General features: G+C 41.2%; 1 long non-coding RNA gene across 1 annotated transcript in view; it reads left to right on the top strand.

The window, feature by feature from the left end:
• The first annotated feature begins 8,278 nt into the window (after positions 1 to 8,278).
• LOC136844485 (uncharacterized) overlaps positions 8,279 to 24,706 on the top strand; it is a 39,186-nt gene continuing 22,758 nt past the window's right edge. The window contains exons 1-2 of the long non-coding RNA XR_010854898.1: positions 8,279 to 8,429; positions 12,863 to 13,100. This is a non-coding gene — a long non-coding RNA (uncharacterized lncRNA). The remainder of the gene's footprint in view (positions 8,430 to 12,862; positions 13,101 to 24,706) is intronic.

Below are 24,706 nucleotides of genomic sequence, written 5' to 3'. Positions count from 1 at the left end.
ATTTAGTATCGATAGCCATTTGTTTCCTTTGGGACACTGATTCTCGAGTCTCGATAACGTTTCGTTATTCTCAGAATAATAATTTCCATTATCGCTGTGTTTTCATACTTCTGGCATGAAAGGTGGATGGAGGCTGCGAATATTTATACATCTTTGTTTATTAGTCAGACAGTCTGTTCTTACAGTACCCCGTGTGGATTGTTAGTTTATAATGTCTGTACATGTTATATGGAAAACTGACCTTGAGTGAAAAGCTTGGACGTTTTGCATAAACAACATATCTTTCCATTTCGTCAGTGCCTGCACTGCATATACATGTGCTTAGTCTGTATGAATACAGCTAAGAGCATGTTTATATGTAAGGTAGACATGTATAAATATGAATGCATTAAAGTAGTAACCTGCAATGTTTGTGAAATCGATTTTCCCCAAAGCTATGGCGGAGCCTGCGACCCAGGAATCCACCGTGACAAATGATTTACAATAAATGACACATTTTTACACCCTGCTGTTATTAGGCTGTTGTTGTTCTTGTATTGTTGTTGCAGTTGCAACAAAACTGAACCCCAGAATCGAATGCCTATAATATGTGAAAATGGAGGAAAAAACAAAGGGAACAGAAGAAAAGTATGACAAAAATACAGATGGAAACCACACAGCTAGAGATGAACAGAAAGCGAATGCACAAACAAGTGGATACGAAAATAAGGAAAACGGGCTTGGCTCTTTAACAAATCCTTGCAACATCTCCTGAATTGATGAGCAATGGTATCAGTAACACGACGAGGTGATCACTCCTTACTTATGCGGTAAAGGGTATAAATGACCTTTGGCACAGGGTACCTTAACCTCATGGCACCTTCAAGGAACGTGGGTGCTGAATCTCGAGGTTGGTGGTTGGTTGGTATAGATCAAGCTAGCCTTATGCCAACACATGCCCTTACACTGCGACGACCTGTAATTGACGCACTGAAGTGAATAAGAAGCCTGATGTTGACCTCTAGAACTGGACCAGCCAACTGAAGCTCAAAGATTTTTTTATAAAATTCTTTAGGAAATCGTCCATCAAGGCACTTACAAAATCGACAAACTGCCCAATGTGACAAAACTGTATCTGCTCATTAGACTGGTCTTTCTGAAAGTCATTCAGCTTAGAATTACATTCAGAAACTAGTTTCTATTAAAAATGTACAGGAAGGAAATATACCACTCGTTTACGCAAGGTCAAAGCCACTCTAAGATTAAAATCAGAATAAGTATACAAACTCTAAGGAATTAAATCACAGTTAAAATAGCATATGAATATGATCGGAAAAAGATTAGGTTAAGATGGCAAAAGGATAAATCAGGAAAAAATAACATCTTGAAGTTGCAAAATAAGAAAAATAAAGTTCCAAAGGGATAAAACTGGAATCTGAGAATAAAATCCCTAATGGATAAAATCATGTAAGACTATACCGTAATTACAAAAGATATACCCGATATTTTGCCGCATGGTATCAAAGTTGTAGGAAAAAAAAAAAGTTTTAAAACTTATACAAGGACGAAGAATTATTTCACGCAGCCCAGTAACACCCGTCGGACCACTAGTTCCCTAATCCACTCCGTGGAAACCAGAAGCTTTCCCTTCTATTGCCAAGCTTTGGAGTGTCCCATTTACTTCCGTTGTCTATAACTCTTGCAGTCTTCCCTATTTTTTTCTCTTGTCATTGAGCTTGTACTAAACATTATTATTATTATTATTATTATTATTATTATTATTATTATTATTATTATATTATTATTATTATTATTGTTATTATTATTATTATTATTATTATTATTATTATTATTATTATTATTAAACAAAAGAATTTCATAGAATTACTGAACAATGAGCCACAAGAACCTTAAGAGATCTATCAAAATATAAATTAAAGCAAGATAATTAAAGCAAGATAAACAAACACAAAAAGGGCTCTCGATATTCACTTCGCCTAACAGCATGATGAATAGCACTAAAAGAAATCACAACTTCATTTCACGTAGCATAGTACTGAAGAGAGAGAACCATTATTCAAATAACCGCTGTGTCATGCGCGCAAGCTTTAACTCGAGGCGCTCTCTCTCTCTCTCTCTCTCTCAAGTCTCCCCACTCGAACAGCTATTAATCTTCTTATAAGCGTTTAAAAAAGCAGTGGCGTTTGTTTCCAAAGCAGAATTAGGCACAAACACGAGTCGGCCGTTTGTTACTAAAGACAAGAATAGTTACAAAAACATACCACAGCGCAGCTTTAGCCGTGTAAATCGGCGTAGGTGTAAACATGCTCTCTTATCTACCAGTTTCGTAAACATTTTGTGAATGCTGACGAAACTTCGTCCAAAAGGAAACCATATAATAATAATAATAATAATAATAATAATAATAATAATAATAATAATAATAATAATAGCATTTACCCAAAGCCAATGACCAGGAAAGATCACATGTAGATAAATTGAAGACCAGTTCTGCAATAAGATCTGAGGGGTGGTATGGCTTCCCGTAACACCCAGATAATTTAAAAGATGTCCCAAAAACCACCAGCCACTATTACCCCCGGTCTACATTTGATTTCGGAAACCACCTCCCAGGTTTCAGCAGTTTCCGGTATAAGTGTTATTGCACGGGTAACATTTCCATATGATTATCCTAAAGGACAGAAAGCTAACCTTACAATGACGCACTTCAACTTTGGCGAAAGTTGCTTTAAGAGCTTTAAAAGCTTTTCAGTGGCTTTTGGCCAGTACGGAACATAGTCCTATCGTTGTGGCAGTTGTGCCAATATATATAAGCAACAAGAGTTTAATTGCATACTCCCATGGTTAGATGGAGGGCATACTCTTCTGGAATTAGGGGCTGGGGGTTCAACTTTCAACAGACGAAAAATTAAAAATGTTACCGATGATCTTTGAAAAGTAACTCTTCCCGCGCGGAGGATGGCAAACTCGTCTGATGTGTACAACCACACTTGGATGGGAATTTCTCATACAAAACCCATGCTTTTTTAAGTGAAATGGTGTTAATTGGAATTTGGCAAAATTATGAAGTAATTTTAAACTTTTGCATGTCATGATAGTTCCACGAAGTGCAGCAATTCTCCTTAGTGTTTACATAGTATTGTAAAGTCTTACACATACGGGGAATAGCGTTATGCAATGTTCCAATTTACGAGAGATCCACGAAATATTATCTTGAACGACCTGCTATGAAAAGGGGCCCGTGCGACCAGTCAGTTCATCGTATCCCTTCTGGGGTCTAACAACATAACCAGCTATCTCGAAAAGCCTTTGAGATTCTCCTCAAGCAAACTTAGGTAACCTTACCATACTACTATTCTGAGACTAATTCACCAATTTCATTTGTTCTACATTATATATCTTTGTTGAATGCAGAGTATGTTTACCAATTACCGTTTAGTAGGCCTTACATGAAGCTCCGTTTCTTGTGTGCATTAATTTGTTTTGGGAATGGCAGCAGCCAGCAACCAACGTAAAAGGACTCGCCACTTCCTCGTAGGTGCTTGAATTGCTCTAGTGTAAATATTTCGAATAAGAAATTTTAAAAATATCTTCCAACGCGCAATAAAATCAGCTGGAAGTTCACATCAGCATTTTTATAAAGAATTGTGAAAAAGAACATTGTAAAATTACAACAGCACATCATATATTTACATAATCGGGTTCCAATTGGAATAGTAGGCCAGCAGAGTCTGCATGGCGAGAAAAGTGTTATGCTTATTTTTTTGTTTTTGGATGTTTGCATTTACAAACAACTCTTACTTTTTTCTTAGTGCCTACCTGTTCGGTTTCAGTAAAGTCAGGCTACGAGGAGATACAGAAGTTCACACATTTTCCCAGGGCGCCTAAAAATGCTGATACTTCAAACACTTCAACTTCACACATAACCTCAGGCATACTGAGTGACGTCACACATTTTCCTCGGTTCCAATAACGTCCTACTGATGCATTGCTATTTTGTGTTGTTGTTGCTATAATTGTAAACACTGATAATAATAAAAAAAACAAAGTCAGTGACGGTGAACACCTGGTGGTTTGCGAACAGTGGCTAAAGGTTTACTATTCAACACAAGACAACTAAATGGGTCACCTGATGATCGGGTTCTGATTTTACGACCGCAAATACTACAGTCAGTTAAAAAAGACAACCCGAATGAAGGGATACTGAGCACCTTGAAGTGTCGTTGCACTCACTGTTTTGTAAAAATAATTTGCATCAGAGGTAGACTAAAATTTTGTATAGTATTGTAGGTCTATTCTAAAAATTTTGGTACAAAGGTATGCTGAAAAACAAATGTATATATATATATATATATATATATATATATATATATATATATGTATATATATATATATATATATACAATACATATATAAATATTAATTGTAAGTAGGCCTATAAGGGTTTATTTTTAAAGTTATCTATTTTCATATATAAAGTTACTGTTTACAGTATGTGCTTACCCTGAAAGCAATGTGTAATTTCGCCTCTGTAAATCTGTTCTGAATAAAAAAAAAAAAACAAGCAGCCATAAAAACTTCCTGCTTAGGTCTCATAAAAAAAAGTACAAGTATGGAGACAAGTTCTGCTTTTCATTATGTACTGAGCGACTAAAATCTAAGACTAAATAATTTCTTGTTGATACCAAAGCCTGTGTTGTTCTAAAACGAACCATATCCTCATTAGGAGGGAGAGAGAGAGAGAGAGAGAGAGAACAAAACTTGATCGGAAACCAGCTTGATACTTTCTTGGTACTCTTCACTTTCATCAAGTAGAAATCTCCACCTCAACCTACTAGCCAAAGCATTCTAAAAGGTGGATATGCTAACGGTTGTAAAGAGGTCCCTCACCCAACTTTCTAACGGGAACGAGCTTGCTTTCTGTAGCAAAGTCCTTTTCGGTCTTGCCAGTAGAAACATACTAATCCTATTGGATTCTCTTGGTACAGTAAAGGTTACTGCACTGCATACCGTAGGTATTCTGCGATTTATTATGATATAAACCTATGCATTTCACGTTGCACTTTTGAGGTGTTTTGATTAGACAAACCAACGAATGTTGCTTGGTACTCGAAAGGTGTTCGAATAGGCTATTTCCACAATTAAAAAGCATCTGAAGAATCGTTTGAACATTCAAAAGATATTTACAGTTCCAGCGGAATATAGGAAAGCAGATAATTGACATTAAAACAAACTAAACTGGACAGATCGCAACTCGACTACGGTGTTTGCTCTAGATACAACACTCTATGGAAACAACACTAATGTCCTCAAAGGTTAACTTGACTTCCAAGCGCTGCAGTCATTCACTTTCTTTTCAATCCCATATGTTATTGAGAGGGTAAAAGAAAAAAAAATTGTTTTTAAGTGAGTGACGTCATGGACACCCACCTGAAGTATGAACTGATTACAAATTTAGTAGTGTTTCTCTCTAAGCCTCCCCCTTCTGCCCGAATCTCTCTCTCTCTCTCTCTCTCTCTCTCTCTCTCTCTCTCTCTCTCTCTCTCTCTCTCTCTCTCTCTCTCTTTGTATTTGTAACCACGTGCAATGTGGTATTATAGAACCATACAATGTTATGCTTGCAGGATTTATCTAGTAGTGTTCTTAATATATTTAGTAAATTTAAAGACAAATTCACACTTTTAACAAAATCTGCTAATATTTATAAACATTACCTTCCTTGGACGTAATTTAGAATGATAAAGGAACTTACAGGTCAGTTAAGAGTTAAAATATAAAATGCATGAATATACCAAATGATGGATTTAAACATGCTGGAGAATTTACAGGGAGCTAAGCTAAAATCAGCAGATAAAAACTGAGTTTCCCAGTTCCTAGGAAGTCACTGTTACGTCTTATATAAGAAAAATCTTTAACTGACATTGTATATAATAAAATAAATGAAGATAAGATGCTAAACGAAAAACTTAAAACTAGCAATAATCCACTGGGACGTATGCATCCCTAGACTTAGCCACTCAGGCGCCTCGACAACTTTAATTACATCTTTGGCACTTCTTTAGTTTTCACTAAGGAGTCAGTAGTGTGTCAGCCACTTGTTTTTTTTTTTTCAGAAATAGTAATAACAAACAGAAGTACTGTAATTTTGTAACAGAAGTCTAAAAATATGGACATTTTCACAGCATTTTTCCATTTGTCCTTGTTCTTGTAGACATATAGGAACATTCTCCTTTACTCTTAATAGTCGCAAAGGAATTTTCTATGTAATAAAGCAAGGCTGGGCCTTCAAAATTTTATTGAATGTCTCGTTGAGTACTTAGAAGTAATTTTCCGTAGATTTAGTGGTCCAGCCACTCAGGAGTGCTTGGAAGAGCTAGAGGTTCATTAAGGCGTTTTAGGGCATCAACCCGACGCCAAAATAGGCTGTTAAGAGTGACATGAATTAGGATCCAATCAGCTACAGGTCAAGAAAGTTTTCCATTGCTCTGTGAACTTTTGTATGTAAAGTTTAGCTATTAAATATTCTCAATCTTTGTCCTACCTCCAGTCAGCTTTCTTCACCATCTATGACTCACCTATTCCCACAGCTTACCATCAGGCATTACATCTACTCCCAAATGCCTATGTGAATCAACTTTTACCATTATTAACGTTCACAACTACATCTTCCTGGTTTCCATTTACCCTCATAACCATATTGTTGCTCATCTACTATCAACTCTCTGCTCATGCAAACACTTCATATATCTTCTTTACTAGCTTCTGCCTTTTCTCTTCAGTATCTTTAGTCAGTACTGTATTATCTCCTGATGCCAACCATTCCACACTCCATTCATATTTATTGCCAAATCCTTGACGAGTCCTTAAAATTTATATGAATAATATCGTGGGCCTCTCTGTACTATTCTTGCAAGGTGAGAACGATTTTCATTTTGCAATTTATAAACCTTTTTATTCAAGGTAACTTAACATCCAATTAAGAAAAGATCGAAGTGGTTAAGCAGGGATTAACAGAAGTAGAGAAAAAAAAAAGCCCAGGTGTCTTGAGGCAGTGTCCTTGACTGCCACAGCAAAAGCTCTTTCGCTTCTTGTCTTTCATCTGCATGATCTGGATTTTATTTAACCTCTCCATTTCACTATAGCACTCAACACTAACATCCATTTCCTCCTAACTCTTTAACAAGCTCTTTACCTCCTAACCTCACGGTGGGCCTTTCTTTAGATGGATTCAGTTTGTGAATGCAGATGAGGAAGAAAATAAGGCCTGATCTGACAAACAAGATAAACTTGGGTTTGGAAAACACTCACCACCCGAATCTGACACCTCTTTGCTTACGGTTGAGAAAATGGCACACATTTCATGGCAGGACCTGTCTTGGCTATACGGAGGACTGCCCTTTGACCTCATCACCCAGTGACCTCTAGTCAAGCATAATGTCCTCCCCAAGAAGTGCCACTTAAAAGCATGGCTTACCCATCAATCATCACTGAATAGATAAACTATAACACTGGGACTCATGTTCATTGTGGCCCAGGTACCCTTCCCTGTGTACTACAGCCTCTTGGTGTTATTTGCTTCGATTCATCATCATTATTGTCTACAAGTTGAACTAAACTAGCGATTTGTGTTCGCATTGCTAATTTAATTACACACGTTTAAGGTCAGGTAGCTATCCTATAGCCCAGGCTAGTTCTTAGCTAGCCCACTTCTTTCCCCCTGCAATTCAGGGTGCAACAGCTAGAAGTTAGACACTGCACTTCATCTTATATACATACATACATACATACATACATACATACATACATACATACATACATACATATATATATATATATATATATATATATATATATATATATATATATATATATATATATATATATATATATATATATATATATATATAGGCTGTATGTGTGTGTGTGGCATTTTTGTCTTGTGTAACTGCAACATGGAAATTTGTCATTTTTTTCAGTTTTATTAGCGTATTTGTTGCGCTCTGGTAGTACAATTAGTTGACAATTCCGACTTCTGTCACTCACTACAAATAATTACCGTATACAGGACGACCATAAAAAATGGGGATCATGAGGTATTAAAGAGATTTGTTCACCGCTTAACAATATCAAATAGCCTCAATATTACAGTCGAAACCATTTACTGTATAGGTCGTCGCTAACTGTGAGCAGTTTTTAGGGTTCAATAATTATCAATGTGATTAGATTTTTAAAGAAGAAAACTAATAATTGAAAAATCACAACATTATGAACCGTCAAAAATAATAACTGAAAAATAATACCAAAATACAACTAATGAGAATTACCACGAAAAATTACTCCCACTTTTGGTGGGCTGTCAACAAAATTTACATTTTGAGTAGGAGTCGTCTCTGCTTGTTATTGTAGGTGTAATCACCTGTATTTTGAAGGTAAAAAGTTATTGCAGCTGTGAAAAAGTCATGTATACATTTACTGCTCACCATACCAAATATTTTGACGAGATATAAATGTCTTATTAACTTTGGGAGGACATATTGTCAATGTATTGAAATCCGATATTTTACGAAGACCAGTTCTATTTTAAGGTAGACCCAGTTACAGATGTTGTATTTTTAATGGCAAATTATTAACCTATCTTATGCTAATTAGACCAGGGCTACATGAAGAAAGTGCTTCAATAACTTGTCTTCTAATTTGTCTCCTAATGAGACCAGGTTAGACTGCAGTCTGCGTACGTGTGGCCAAAGTGTGACCTTACGTTAGTTACTAGGCTAGACTAACTTAGGCAGAGGATGTTGCTTTAGTATTTGAATAATGTAGGGGCCAGAGTTCGGGTATAATGCAGGGTAGGGGGTCATAAATTACTTTGGGGGTCGAGGACAACCAACGTCCGAGGTTAGGTTAGTTAAAGATAAGGGTAACTCTTAAGTATGGTAGCCTGTTTTTACCTTTTCAACTGGTTTTTTCTACACTTTTAGGGGTTCTGATACTGGCGGTGCATTTGTTTGTTGTCGGCCAAATGGAATGTCCCTTCGCCATGTTTAGTACTGGCCCGGGGGCGGGGGTGGTGGTACCCATATGTTAACAAGTTATTGCACTTGCCGGACGGGTCATGAACCGTTCCAAACAAATGTACCCATGCTCTATCTTGTGAAGATGGCGTATGGAAACCCCTTGTTGGATGGACTTTAGGGGTTAATTACATTTGCACGACAAAAATTGAAGGTAAATCCATAATTAGCAACCATAAAACTGTAGAAAAAGTAAAGTTAAAAGGAAATTGTCGCTGTGGAGCCACTACTTGGATCTACCAAGAAAAGTCTGTTTAGGCTAGGTTGTTAAGTTAAGAATACCTTAGTTTAACCAGACCACTGAGTTGATTAACAGCTCTCCTAGGGCTGGCCTGAAGGATTAGATTTATTTTATGTGGCTAAGAACCAATTGGTTACCTAGCAACGGGACCTACAGCTTATTGTGTAATCCGAACCACATTATAGCGAGAAATGAATTTCTATCACCAGAAATAAATTCCTCAAATTCTTCATTGACCGGTCGGAGAATCGAACGCTGGGCCAGCAGGGTGTTAGCTGAGAATGGTACCCACCCATCCAATGAGGAATTGGGCTAGGTTGTATTCCCTCAGAAATGCATCGTACAAAAATGGTAAAATTTCATAACTTGCCAATATAAAATAATACCATACAGGCAGTCCCCGGCTATCGGCGGGGTTCCGTTTCTAAGGGTGTGATGATAACCGAAAATCGGCAATTTTCAGCGCTTTTTGGGGGTTATCAGCGCCGGTTTTTGGTTATCGACACCTCTGTTAGGTATGTATCGGCGCCAGTACCCAATTATCAGCGCCAATAAGCGGAAATCGGCGATTTTTGGCGCCGAAAATTGCAGATTTTCGTCGCTAGACAAACGCTATAAAACCGGATCGCTGTTAACCGAGCACGCCGTTAACTGGGGACTGCCTGTATAACCTAGGGGTGTTTACTGGTTAAAATTTGCTGTATTAGATACGGAGGGTTGGGGATGGTATTGTCTTACCTAATGTCGTAATTTGATGAAAAGCTCTTCTCAAAAATGTAGGTTAGCCTACAATTTCATTTTGTGTATCGGCAACTTATAAAATAATACCCAAAAATGCCTACTAGGCCTACAGTTCCCCTGACCCTACTCTGCATTTACTCCCAGAATTCAGCTCCATTCAAGAGTAGAAATAGGTAGGGGTATTCCCTAATGGAAATGTTAGACTAACTGTTTGCCCACTTTCTTGCAGTCAGTAGACGTGGCACTCATTCTGTCAGTCACTCAGCTTCCATTAAATGGAACTTTTAAGAGTTGTTTGCACAAGGTGATGCTTTGTTGGATGAATTGTCGGTTAGCTAACTAACATTTAATGTTCGAGTAAATGTAAAGAAGGCAGCCGCATGAAGATGTTTGTTATTAGTACCAGTCTATGCCTAAACAGTATAGAAAAGGGTGTATATAATACAGTGCAGGTGAGAAAATTTGAGAAATTTACTGAGGTCATGAGAAATTTGCTGTCTTTATGTTAGGGTAAATTTAAAGGATACCCTATGGCTGCATGAAGATGTAGGCCTAGTTTATGAATATTTTTTAATGACCAAACTATACTGAAAAGGATATATGGCCTCATGCAGCACAGGTGAGGTAATTTGAGCAATTTACCAAGATGATGCGAAATTTGCGGTTTTTTGTGTTTATTTTTACATTCATTCCCGAAGGGTGCCATGTTTAGTACCAGCTACTCGGGGATGAAAGTAAAAATTTAGACAAAATACAGTTAATTTATCATTATCTCTGTGAATTTCTTTTGTTATCTCACCTATACTGCATTATATACATCCTTTTCTGTATTGTTTAGCGTAAGATGTTAATAAACGATATCTTCTAGCAATCATCTTCTTTATATTTACCAGTGTTAGGTTACCTTAGGCCAAACCAACTACATTAGGCCATGAGCAGTAGCCTAGGCTAGTATTGGAACTTGTCACAAGGTAAATTTATTTTAAGTTTGATGGACAGAGTCTAATTAACCCTTAAGGGACGGGCTAATTATATTTTATACACACCCCCAGGCCGGGCAAACTTTAAGTTTGGCCGATTTAAGAAAAAAATCACATCACGGGAAAGGGGAAGATATGCAGATGCACATGGTGTAAGAAAAAAATTCTAAAATATTTTCCTTATCTTCCACAGGAAGTTGAAAGTGATTATTTACAACCCTCGTAAATTTGACCAAGTTATACATTTTTTCTAAAAATTCATTTTATTTTATTTTATTTTATAAGATTATAATTACAGCTCACATACTGTCATAGATAAGAACTAAAATCAGTAACAAATTCTGAGTATATTTGTTGTAAAATATTTACGGAAATTTACTGAGATCGGGAGATGCAGTAACTCTTTGAGAGGTATACATGTTTTTTCTAATATTTCATTGCACTTTTCTTTGCAAAATTACAGTTTTAATTGACATCATATCATAAAAGATAAGAACTAAAACCAACAGCAATCCCTGGGTATATTTATGAGCAAGTAAATAAAAAGACGTCATGGGGGAGAGAGGAGCAAGACATCCCTCCCCCCCCCATCAAGTCAAGAACAATATTGATCTCCCTGAGATGCCCACTGACTGAGCTAAGCTGAGCTGAGTCTAAAGTTGCCACCAGTCATACATGGGCCATTGAAGTGATGGAAACCCTTTCCACTTTGATACAGCCAAATCATATGGCACATAATATTAATACTCATATGAGGATTCCCGTCCATCACCCAAAACCTGTTTCAGATACTCATATGAGATTCCCATCCATTAAGGGTTAATGTAAATTTTTAACTTAGGACAGACTTTTAGCAAGCCTGCAGCTTATTTCATAAGCCCTTAAGCTTGGTTGGCTGGATGTAAGTGACTAGCACATGAAAGTTTTCATGTTTGACTTTTGAAGATGATTTTATTTTTTTTTTTTTCCTCAGCAGTGTAGTACTGTATTGTAGATGGGTGTAATTTGGGTAGGTCATAAATCTGGGGCTGTCTGCTACATTATTATGGGATCTTGGACCAACATATAGCTCAAATATTGGGGACACTTATTCCTTCGCTGTTGTTTGTATTCATATTAGTAAAGCCTTTTTGTTGTGTATTTGCATATGAAGAGATGAATTTCTTATTATGTAAACCAAATTTTTGAAGCATTCAAGACATTCCCCACTTCCAGCACCATGTACAGTAGGTCCTTGACTTATGGCGGGGGATCTGTTCCAATGCTGCGCCAGAAGTTGATTTCTGCCGTAAGTCTGTGTTTCCCCGTTATCAGCACTTTAACTGTGCTTACAGTGCTGTAACTTGATATTGCATCAAGTTACAGCATGTAAGCCCTTTTAACTTGATGCCTATTTTTGCCGTTAGTGCTGTCAATGGCACTTATGGCGCTGTAACTTGATGAAACATCAAGTTACGGCGCTGAAGTCGGTGACACTGTATTAAACACTGAAATCTCATGTATGGTAACAGAATTGCTACATTCACTCCAAGCACTTGTGCTTACAGGACTGATAGGTAGCATCAGGGCTGACATCTGTCTGGTTAAATATTGAAATGGATGATCATGGTAACAGGCTCATTTCCAGCCAGCATAGACAGGAAAGGTGCTGAATAACACTGTGGTCTCATGGGTACTGAGTATTGAAGTTTTCATACAGTTATGATGTTCTGTGGAACTGACTTCCTAATCTTTTAATCTTTTTATTGTAATTTTTACTAGAAAATGTCAACATTCAGTATCTGGAAGAAATTATTTAATGTTTCATTAAATTTACTTCTTTCTTGCAGTTAAGTGATGCTGTGATAACATCCCCAATGGCATCTGTATAAAGGTTGCTGTATATAATACTTTTGAAGTTCTTGAAAATGAGACGAAGAGATGGCTGTGTGGCGACGAATAAGAAATGGTTTGTCGATAGCTTTGATGGTGGCCTTCATAGTGTACATAGCATACTGCACCGAAGAACTCTATACTCGCATTCAGAACAATAGAAAATTGCAAAGACTAATTAATTATGAAAAAGAGGTAAGTTATACACACTTGTCTTCTAATTTTGTACAGTACTGTGTATGATTTTTCCCTCATAAGTTACAGGTACTTTAGGTATATAAAGTAAGTCTCATGACATATACAGTGCTTTAGTCTCTGGGTAACCCAAGCCTACCAAATGTGGGAGTAAAGATGGCAATTATTTTTTGTGAGAATGTTTCATACAGTATTAAAAAATGTATATCATTATGCAGTATGTGGTTTTGCATACATATACATACAGTATATAGTATAATGTGCATCCAGATTCAGTCTTAGTCATTGTCTTTTGTAGACATATTTTAACTTTTAAATGCATTCAATAAGCACATAACAGCTCGATTTTAGATGTACCAGAAACTTATTCCAATGTACAGTACTGTAATCTTTATTTGTAGATTAAATGTGAGGTTGCACTTCATTCCACTCCACTAGGTGTAATTTTTAAAATGCAACCTCTTCACATCTTACTGGTGATAATTATTTTTTTGTGTGAATATAAACTGTGCATACATCTATTTCTTTGTTAATTGTTACATTGTTCATTAGTTACAGAGTATTTTGTTCATGAAACTTACCTGTCAGATATATATATAGCTGTATTCTCCGAAGTCCGACAGAATTCACAAAACTTACGACACACGCAGTGGGGAGTCCAGGTGGTTAGTGCCCATTCCCGCCGCTGGGAGGCGGATATTAGGAACCATTCCCATTTTCTATTCAGATTTTCTCTGTCGCCGGTGTTGTCAACACCTGTTGTCTGCACCTCCGTCATAGGATTTGCTTTTTGCTTAAGTATCTGATTGTCTTTTGGTATTTTGACTTTGGATCGGTAGATCGGCATACGCTTTTTTGACTTTTCTTTGGTTTTGATTTGATTTGAATTAGACTATCATTATGTCTGGGTCTAGCTCTGCTAGTTACCGTGTGTGTGTGATGTCTGAGTGTAAGGTGAGGTTGCCGAAAGCTGCGGTTGACCCTCACACTGTATGTTCTAACTGTAGGAAGCATATATGCATGTTGGATGATAGGTGTGATGAATGTGCTTCTTTGACTGAAAATGAATGGAGAGCGTATGATAAATATGTGAGGAAGTTGGAGCGTGATCGACTGAGGAGGTCTTCCTCCAGGAGTGCTTCTCTCATGGAAGTGTTGATGTCGGCCCTAACTCCCCTGTACCTTTAGAACCTAACCCTGTGGTTTTGTCTCCAGCCCCTGAGATCGTGCCAGTGGAGACTAATATGCTTTCCGCCATGATGGAATCGATTCGTGCATTAGAATCTAAGGTGTCAGCTCTCCAAGAAAAGTGTTGTGAAGTGACTAGTGCCCCAGTGTAGTGGAGGGGCGTCAGACCCGCCCCATCATGCCTCTAGGCCTGGACCTCTGCTGGACTCCCAGGACTCAGGGAGAGAGCATGTCGAAAGCCGGAAGGAGGGTGACGGGAACCCCACCGGTCTGGCGTCCCTTCGGCAGGTCCTGAAGACGTTTCCCAGGCTGCCCAGGCGCGAGCTCGTGCTCGTGTCCTGAAGGACTGCTTCTCGTCTTCTGACACGTCCTCCCCACGCAGGGGTTGGAACCGTCAGGTAGACTCTCGCCCTCTTAAGAGAAGCTTTAGGGAGGAGGACGCTTCACGTCCTCTCTCTCCTACTCTGTGCTCCTCGCCAGAGTTTGTGGATGCGTTCCCCCCGCAAAAGAAGTACAGGACGTCATCCGAAGAAGACGTGTTTGAGCGCCCCAAGTCGCTCCAGAGACAGAGCTCTCCCTCCTCAGGAGAAGAGGATTAGGACGCCCCTCGTCCCTCTTCCTCCAGGTTACGTAATTCTCCAGAGAGAGGCGTCACCAACGAGGACCCTTATTGCCTCCATGCAGCAGCAACTCTCCTCATTCAGTGCAGAGAGAGTCCAGGTCCCGCACTCGTCGGAAGGATGTTAGACTTCCAGTGAAGAGATCTAGGCGTTCTCCTTCTCCTGCTCCTCGTTCGTTACCTTCGTCTGCTTCGCCTGCTCGTCATGGAAGGAACTCTAGACTCGTCCCCGGAGGGTGTTGGGAGGACCGTCTTGACGTCACCCCAGGACGTCCTCCTCTCCCTTCTCGTTCTAGACGTCACGTTCACCTTTTTGTTGATGACGCCGTCAGGCTCACGTGGACGCTCTAAGGGACGATCCTGACGTTCGTCATGCTGCCAGACGTGACGCTCTAAGGGGACGATCCTGACGTTCGTCATGCTGCCAGACGTGACGCCGATTGGACGCTCAAGAAGCTCGTCATGCTGCCAGACGTGGCGCCCGATAGACGTTCATGACTCCCTTCAAGACGCTCCACCTGCCGTTGCTGTCGTCTCTCGTGTGGTTCCTGGTTCTCCTGCTGCTTTGCACGCCAGTTCCTCTTCCAAGCAGAGGTCCCTGCGGCGTGTTTCCTCTCCAACTTCTCTCTACACTTCCCGCCCGATGTTGGAGATAGACTCAAGGACTCGGAGTCTGAAGAAGAGATTAAGGATCAGTCCTCGTCGTCGGACTACCAGATTCTCGTCAAGCTTTTGAAGGAATTGTTTCCCGACAAGTTTCTGCCGGCAGTACCTCTCTCTCCTCCTTCTCAACTGACTTCGACTAAGTCTAGGAAAGCCCCGGGATTTCTGAAGATGACTAAATTGCTTTCCACTAAGCGGGCCTTCAAGAAAGTCCATTTGTGGATGGACTCCCGCAAAGCTCAAGGAAAGTCTTCTTTCGCCCTTCCCCCTTCAAGACTCTCGGGTAAAGCGGCGATGTGGTATGAGACCGGAGAAGACTTAGGCTTACGTCTTCCTTCCTCATCTAAGGGAGACTTCGCCTCTCTCGTTGATTCGAGTAGGAGGTCTCATCTGTCGACGGCCAAGGTTCCCTGGACTCTTACGGAGATGGACCATCTTTTGAAGGGCCTCTTCAAGACGCTAGAAGTTTTCAACTTCCTTGACTGGTGCCTTGGAGCTTTGGACCTTAAGTCGCGGAGTCAGGACTCGATCTCCTTGTCGGACCTTTCGAGCATCTTGTCTTGCATGGACAAGGCGGTCCGAGATGGTTCTGACGAATTGGCCTCGCACTTTGCGACTGGAGTGCTCAAGAAGAGGTCACTCTTCTGCGGTTTCGCCACGAAGTCCGTCTCCTTGGCACAGAAAGGAGAACTGTTGTTTGCTCCCCTTTCTAGTCATCTTTTCCCAGCTTCGATGGTAAAGGACATCGCTGCAAGCTTGCAAGAGAAGACCACACAGGACCTGTTGGCACAGTCATCGAAGCGCCCTGCGGTTCCCGTGACCTCAACGACGTCAACCCGTCAGCAGTCACCCAAGATGAAGAAGCCCTTTCGTGCCGGATCATCTTCAAAGCCTTCTTCCCGAGGAAAGAACCTCTCGAGAGGAAAAGCCCTTGCTAGAGGTAGGGGCAAGAAGTGATGTGATTCTCCTCCAGATACCGGTGGGTGCCAGGCTTCTTGCGTTTGCCGAGGCCTGGAAAGTGAGAGGGGCAGACAGTTGGTCCCTTTCGGTTTTAGAGAAAGGATACAAAAGAGCAGTAGAACAGGTCTTAGACCTGGATTCCCCGGGCTTCTACAACAGGCTGTTCCTGGTCCCGAAACAGTCGGGAAGTTGGAGACCTGTGCTGGATGTCAGCAGCCTGAACCGCTTCGTCGTGAAAGAAACTTTCAAGATGGAGACGGCTCAGTCTGTTCTAGGAGTCTTAAGACCAGGGGATTGGATGGTATCCCTCGACCTTCAGGACGCTGCAGACTTCCACGCACCGATACATCCTCAGTCAAGGAAGTTCCTGAGGTTCGTCTTGAAGGGAAAGGTGTATCAATTCAGAGCTCTTTGCTTTGGCCTGTCCACAGCTCCCATGATTTTCACCGTCATCATGAGGAATGTAGCAAGATGGCTGCATCTGACAGGCGCACGTGTGTCGCTCTACTTGGACGACTGGCTGATTCAAGCGTCATCGAGGAGAGGTGTCTGGAGGATCTACAAGCAACTTTGAACCTGGACGAAAGAACTCGGCCTGCTGGTCAACTTCGAAAAGTCACACCTGACCCCAACACAGTCCATCGTGTATCTGGGGATTCAGATGGACTCAGTGGCTTTTCGGGCTTTTCCGTCCCGAACGTCAACAGCTGTGCTACGGAAAAGTCCTAGCCTTCCTAGGGAAAGAAACATGTTCGGTGAGGGAGTGGATGAGTCTGCTGGGGACCATTTCCTCACTGGAAAAGTTTGTTTCCTAGGAGACTACATCTCAGGCCTCTTCAGTTCTTCCTGCAAGACAACTGGGAAGACAAGGAAAATCTCGAGTTGTCTCTCAAACTTTCCTCGAGGTGAAGGAGCATCTCAGGTGGTGGTTGGATCCTCGAGAAGCTTTCAGAAGGCGTGTCCCTCAGCCTTCCGAACCCGACCTAGTGTTGTTCTCCGACAGCGTCAATGTCGGGTGGGGAGCAACATTGGGGAAGAGAGAAGTGTCAGGCACCTGGAGAAGGGAACAGGTGACCTGGCATATCAATATGAAAGAATTAGGGCGATTCTTCTAGCCCTTCGATTCTTCAAGATCAAGTGTCCGGTCGCACAGTCCAGGTAAACGTGGACAATACCACAGCTCTAGCTTACCTGAAAAAGCAGGGAGGCACTCATTCTCGTTCCCTGTTCGCCCTGCGAAAGAGATCCTGTTGTGGGCGAGTTCCAGGAACGTTACGATCCTGACGAGGTTTGTAGCAGGCGTTCAGAACGTGAGAGCGGACCTGCTAAGTCGTCGTCATCAACTGCTCCCGACAGAGTGGACTCTGAACCAGGAGGTGTGTCAAAAACTGTGGGGTTTATGGGGTCGACCCTTAGTAGACCTGTTTGCAACATCGAAGAACAACAGGCTTCCGCTCTACTGCTCTCCTGTCCTGGATCCAGGAGCAGTATCAATAGACGCCCTTCTTTGGGACTGGTCTCGTCTGGACCTATACGCTTTCCCTCCTTCAAGATCCTGGGAGAAGTGGTCAGGAAGTTAGCGTCGTCGCAAGACACAAGGATGACCCTGATCGCTCCGTATTGGCCTTACAAGGAGTGGTTCCCGGAGGTAATGTCGCTACTGGTAGACTTTCCGAGGGTGTTGCCTCTTCGTCCAGATCTACTCAGACAGCCCCACTTCCGAACGATACCATCAAAACCTCTCCGCTCTCGGTCTGACTGCGTTCAGACTATCGAAATGCTGGCGAGAGCGAGAGGTTTTTCAAGCAGGTGGCAAGAGCGATCGCGAGAGCCAGGAGAACATCTTCGATCGCGGTTTACCAGTCGAAGTGGGCGATTTCGACAGTGGTGTAAACGCAGAGGATTTCCTCTTCCTCGACCACTGTGAGCCAGATTGCAGACTTCCTTCTTTTTCTTAGGGAAGTTCGAAGCTGGCAGTCTCCACTATTAAGGGATATAAGAGTATGTTGTCGGCGGTCTTTCGGCACAGAGGAATAGATATCGCCAACAATACGGACCTGCATGACCTCATTAGGTCGTTCGAGACGACTAAGGTGCATCAGTATTTGGTTCCGTCTTGGAATTTGGACGTAGTTCTTAAGTTCCTGATGCAAAGCCCCTTTGAACCCCTTCATGCTGCTTCTTTGAGGGACGTAACAAAGAAGACGTTATTTTTAGTTGCTCTCGCTACTGCAAAGAGAATCAGTGAGATTCATGCAATATCCAAGTTAATTGGTTTTAAAGGATACGATGCGGTGTGCTCTCTTCAACCGTCGTTTCTTGCCAAGAATGAGAACCCGTCTCACCCCTGGCCCAAGTCCTTTGAAATGAAAGGTTTGGCGGGTATTCTGGGTCAGGAACCAGAAAGATTGCTATGCCCTGTTCGGGCTCTAAAGTTCTACTTGGACAAGACGAAAGAGTCAAGAGGTCTTGCGGATAGGTTATGGTGCTCGGTGAGAAGACCTGACGTCCCCATGTCAAAGAATGCGCTGGCTTTCTTCTTGAGGTCCACCATTCAAGAAGCGCATAAAAGTTGTCAGGAGAGTGACTTCAAACTTTTGAAAGTTAAGGCGCATGAGGTTCGGGCTGTTGCAACGTCAGTAGCCTTTCAAAAGAACATGGCTCTGAACGATATTATGAATGCCACCTATTGGAGAAGTCATTCTGTGTTCGCCTCTCATTACCTAAAGGACGTAAGAACAGTGTATGAGTCTTGCTGTTCATTGGGACCTTACGTTTCGGCTGGTACGATCTTGGGGGAAGGAGGCAGTACCCATCCTATCCTGTAATGTATGGTTAGGAATAGTTTTTAAAAAATTTTTGGTTGTGTTTTTATGGTTGTGAGGTAGACTGTGGGGGCAGTCTTCCCTTTCCTTAGTTTTTAACTAGTCACGATGTTTGGTAGGCCAGGTGGTTATTTTTGTCTCTTTGCTTCCTTCTTGAGGGCTATGATCTGGTCACATAGTGGTCACGTCCCCGTTGGCAGATCATCTGGAACTCTCCAACCATATAGGTCTCTACCTCGTTGGAAACTCCAGTAAAGCAGACGCAGACTTGGGTGACAGTAATCACGAAGTCAGCTATGCTAAAAGGTAAGGAACCAAGATGTGTAATCATCTACATTGTTTTGTTTCTCAATCCTATGCTGTCTCTGCCCACCTCCAATGGTGCGATTCAGCTATATATATATCTGACAGGTAAGTTTCATGAACAAAATGATATTTTAATGATAAAATAAGGTTTGTTCATACTTACCTGGCAGATATATTCGTAGTGCCCACCCTCCTCCCCTCAGGAGACAACGGCACTATGAAAATCTGAATAGAAAATGGGAATGGTTCTAATATCCGCCTCCCAGCGGCGGGAATGGGTACTAACCACCTGGACTCCCCACTGCGTGTGTCGTAAGTTTTGTGAATTCTGTCGGACTTCGGAGAATACAGCTATATATATATCTGCCAGGTAAGTATGAACAAACCTTATTTTATCATTAAAATATCATTTTTTTTACTAACTGAAACTTAACTTCACCAGTCCTCAGCCATCAACAGCTCCTTTAATTTTTGTAGTAACAAGTGCACCTCATGTTGTGCACTGTAGGCATTACTTAAGGGTTTTTGCAGTGTCCCTTCAGCCCCTAGCTGCAACCTGTCAATTTCCGTTTCAGCACTCACAGGTCCCAGCACTTGTCCTTTGGTCTAAATTCTCTCTCTCTCTCTCTCTCTCTCTCTCTCTCTCTCTCTCTCTCTCTCTCTCTCTCTCTCTCTCTCTCTCCACATTCCATTCTTTCCTCAATCTATTCTGTGCATACATTCCCCAGTTTTCCCTCACCCTGCCCTTGAGTTTCCCTCATCATCGTCCCTTTCTCATGTTCTGTGAACCTTTTTGCAGCCTGGTAAGAGTGCTCAGTCATATTGAGGTATTTCTGGATGAGAGTAACAGCTTTGAGTCACTTTTATTGCTTTACTCTTTTTTGTTTAATTTTCAGTGCCAAACACTTGAATGGCATTGGCTATAACTGTAATTCTTAGAACATATTTTACAGTAGTAGTCAAAATTTATTAATTACTGGTTTTCATATAAGTAACTTACCAAGTAATTACATTTATTTATTACTGGTTTTCATATAAGTAACTTACCAAATAATTACATGCTTCCGACCCTGATACCTTTGCCAGTCTCGAGTGTAAATTTGACCGTAAGTTTGACCTTGTCAACAAAGTGACTGAATTAGGAGCGTCCCTAAAAGCCCTTATGAACAAAGTGCAGTGTGTTGTGCCAGTGCTAGTGGAGGAGGTGACTCTATGTCCTGCTGACCCTCCCAGACAAAGGTCCCTGTCACATTCCCCTGAACCTGGGAGAAGACACACCGGAGGTCCAAAGGAGGTCGGTGGGGTTTGCCCACAGGCAGTCGCCCCCCCTCAGTCAAACCTGTTGCACAAGTAGAGTCAGACTGACGGTGGAAAGGGATCTCTCATTGTTTATCTGTTGTCTTCAGACTCGGAGTTTTTCCAGCACCAACAAGAGGTGTCATTGGCGGTTTCTTGGTGAGTCCTTTCCCCTGAAGAGACGTTACAACAGTGGGAATTCACTTATTCCATGCAAACATGCTAGAGATCCTCCTCTCAGTCCTCAACCGTCTTGCAGTACCCGGTGCAGCCCAGAATACCTTTTGCCCGAGCGTTCTTATTCAGAGCACCAGTATTTGGCGCCCAAGTTGCCCTCAGTCAAGAAACGCTCCTCTTTTTTGTCTAGGCTCTCACACGAGCGCCCAGTGTACTCTCCCGAGCGGCATTCGCTAGTCCTAGTCTCTGAGTGCCTAGCGCCAGATCCCAAGCGCCTGCTGCCAGCTTCCGCACTCCTGGCACCAGTTGCTAAGAGATTGGCACCAGCTGTCAGGTGCCCATCTACGTCTTTACATTCTTCTACTTCTCTTGCACCCGTATTGGAAGATCCGTCTTTGGCGCACATCAAGCAGCAGTTAATGGACGTTCTGGTTTTACTTCATAAGGCTTCAGCTGGGACTAAGCCTACCAAGGGTTTATCCATGTCCCCGGTCTCTTCTGTTGAGGAGGATTTAGCACAAGAACCAGCTCCGCCAGCATACGCTTCTCTATTGAGATACTTCTTAGTAATTTTTCTGTTGCATTTTCAGCCAGCCACTCTAGTTACACCCACCTCTACTTTCGTTATGAGGAGCTATGTGGATGCCAGCATTCATCTTTCCAAGATGGTTCTTTCTTCCTCTTCGAGGAAAGCGCTTAAAGAAGTACCGGTATTGCCCTACTTACAATGGGGTTAGGTTCCAAGAAACCCATCATTTGTTGAAAAATCTTATCTCAAATATCGCCTAACCTACACTAGGGTAATCAGTACCATCTATGAATATGTGTTAGCCTAGCCAACACTACACAGTATACTCTATACATATATGGTGTAGTAATTATTAATATCAGCAAATTCTGCAGGTTCATTGCAGATTGACTTATGATAATTCAGTATAAAGAGAAATTGAATAACAAACAAGGCTTAGTCTATTGGTAGCCTAGCCTACATTATACTGTATTCTATATTCACATATTAACATCATATTATACAAACATCAACATAATGAATGTGCATCTTTTCCATGGATCTTTTAAAAAGTTATGCTTTACTACACTGTATCCAATAATACTGTTTATATTCTTATATTGCTTTTGTATATTATAAATTGCGATCATAGCGATCAATGTATTGGTTTGGAGGTTGGCTGCGCGGTAAGTTTATTTCGCCACATTTAACTCAGTTCAGAGCGCTTTTCTTGCTTCTAGTTAGTGTAAATGAATCTCTAGACACTATTTATATGGGACAAGGATATTTTTCGTTACACGAAAGTGTTTTTAAGCCGAAATATAACTTAAATACGTCTCGTTGTGAAATTAAGGTACTATTTTTTTCGTTAATAGATGACATTGGTGGCTGGCCGTTTGGAGGCATATTTGTTTTGTGTAAAAAAAAATCAAGATTCCGTTCGCTATTTTCTCTTGATTTCATCATAATACGAGCTTTGTGTATTTATCTTTTATTAGTGTGAAAACAGCAGTAATATGTGTTCTTTCATGCCCAGTAGTTTTGATTAAAATACTTTCTCTCTTATTTTATTTATTGTCAAGTTTCATCCACGTTGCTAATGCATGATAATTTATAGGCATTAGTAGCTTGAACATTGTTTTCTCAGCTTTAGCTACAACTTGCAGCTTAAATTTGACAGTATATTTCCTTGCCAGTCTTTTCTCCAAAGCGAATGAGGGTATAAGATAAAAACATATCAGTCCTATTGTACTTAATGTCATTTGTAACATAACTACGGTAATTGTTTAACCATATGATGGTTGAAATACAAGCAAAACAGTTGTTATCTGATTCGGTTATTAGCAAAACAGCAGTTTCTCGTTTGGTGGTTTATGGCTGTACGCATTTACACGAGTATAACGTTACTAACAGTACTTTTATCATTCTCTTTTACTTTTTTAAGTGGAAGATGGAATAAAGAAGTGGAGGAAAAGAAGTTGGTCTATTGTAAGTTGGCCTCTCTCGCTGCCTGCACCCGTATAAAATTTAAAAATATTTTCTAAATATTCAGAATGGAATTATCGTAACTCGAGCACTACCTGTACTGATAGAAATTTGAGTTTTAGAGTTTACTTACAAACGCGCAAAAATCGCAAATGAATGCTGACCTATTTTAACTTCCTGCACAGCGAGAGCAAGTGATGTCGGCTCATTGAATTGATGTACTTATTCCAGCCTCTCGGGTCAACATATTGTACACCATACGCTGCCTGATTGTACACTGTTGCCTGCGCCAGTCGCGCACGAGATTTAAAAGTACCTAATTTCAAAATGTTGTATCGATGTTAATTACTAACCCCATCGTAAAAGCACATTATCATAAAACGAATTATCGTAACTCGAACCCTACCTGTAGAAGATTGGCCCTCAGTTAAAAGAGAGCAAGGTAAGGCCACTTTTGTCTTCCCTCTGGCGAGATTGACAGTCAGGAGATACAAGTCTTATGCGGCAGGAGTAGCCCCATCCTTGGGTGGTGCTGCCTCATCCCAGAGTGACTTTTTGGGTCCGATTGACTCAGCCTGCTGCTCTGCCTTCTCATCAGCTAACTGCTAAAGTAATGTTTGCTTCCTTGGAGTTAGACCACCTGGTGAAGAGTATCTTCAAGGTATTTGAAGTCTTCAGTTTCCATGATTGGACAGTTGGGGCCCTCCGTCAAGCGCAGATAAAGCCATGAGTGATGACTCCTTGGAACTTGCGTCCCTTTTCTCCCTTATCAGTGCTTAAGAAGAGGGAGTTGTGGTGCTCTTTCACCACTAAGGGAGTGACTTCATTTCAGTAGTTGGCCTTACTTATTCACCATTAGATCAGTAGTGTATGTTTCCCCAGTCCACTGTTAAGGAAATAGCGATTGACTTACAGAAAAAGTCACCTCAGGGCCTGTTGGCTCAGTCATCGAAGCACCCCAAAGAGCCTTCATCTTTCTCTGCTAAATCTGTCTCTCCATTGCAACAGCAGCCCTTTCGTGGAGGCAGACAGAGTTTTCCTCCTAAAATCACTCCAAGTTACGGTTCACAGCAAGGTCTATCAAGAGGACTTCGTCCGGATCATCATCCAAGAAATGATCCATCAGTCATTCGTACGCCAGTGGGAGCCAGACTCCTCCTTTTCTAGGAGAGGTGGAATGTCAGAGGGGCAGAGCCTTGGACAGTCAAGATCCTGAAGGATGGCTACTCAATACCATTCAAGGAGTACCCTCCACTAGTGTCCACACCGATCGCATTGACAGCCTACTCAAAAGGCTCCAAGAGGTATGCAGCTCTTTTGGAGGAAGTGTCATCTCTCCTAAGGAAGAGAACCATAGAGGAGGTAGAAGACTGTTCAACGAAGGTTTTTACAACTGCCTTTTCATAGTCCCCAAGTCACTGGGGTGTTGGAGACCTGTCCTCGATGTCAGTGCTCTGAACTTCTTTGTCCAGAAGATGAAGTTCAAAATGGAGATGGGTCAGTTGGTACTATCATCCATTCAACAGGGTGATTGGATGATCACCCAGATATGCAAGATGCCTATTTCCATGTCCCTGTT

The sequence above is a fragment of the Macrobrachium rosenbergii genome, chromosome 12 (assembly GCF_040412425.1).
Source record: "Macrobrachium rosenbergii isolate ZJJX-2024 chromosome 12, ASM4041242v1, whole genome shotgun sequence".
Lineage (NCBI taxonomy): Eukaryota > Metazoa > Arthropoda > Malacostraca > Decapoda > Palaemonidae > Macrobrachium > Macrobrachium rosenbergii.
The sequence above is the reverse complement of the archived record's forward strand: the minus strand, read 5'-3'. Positions and strand labels throughout refer to the sequence as shown.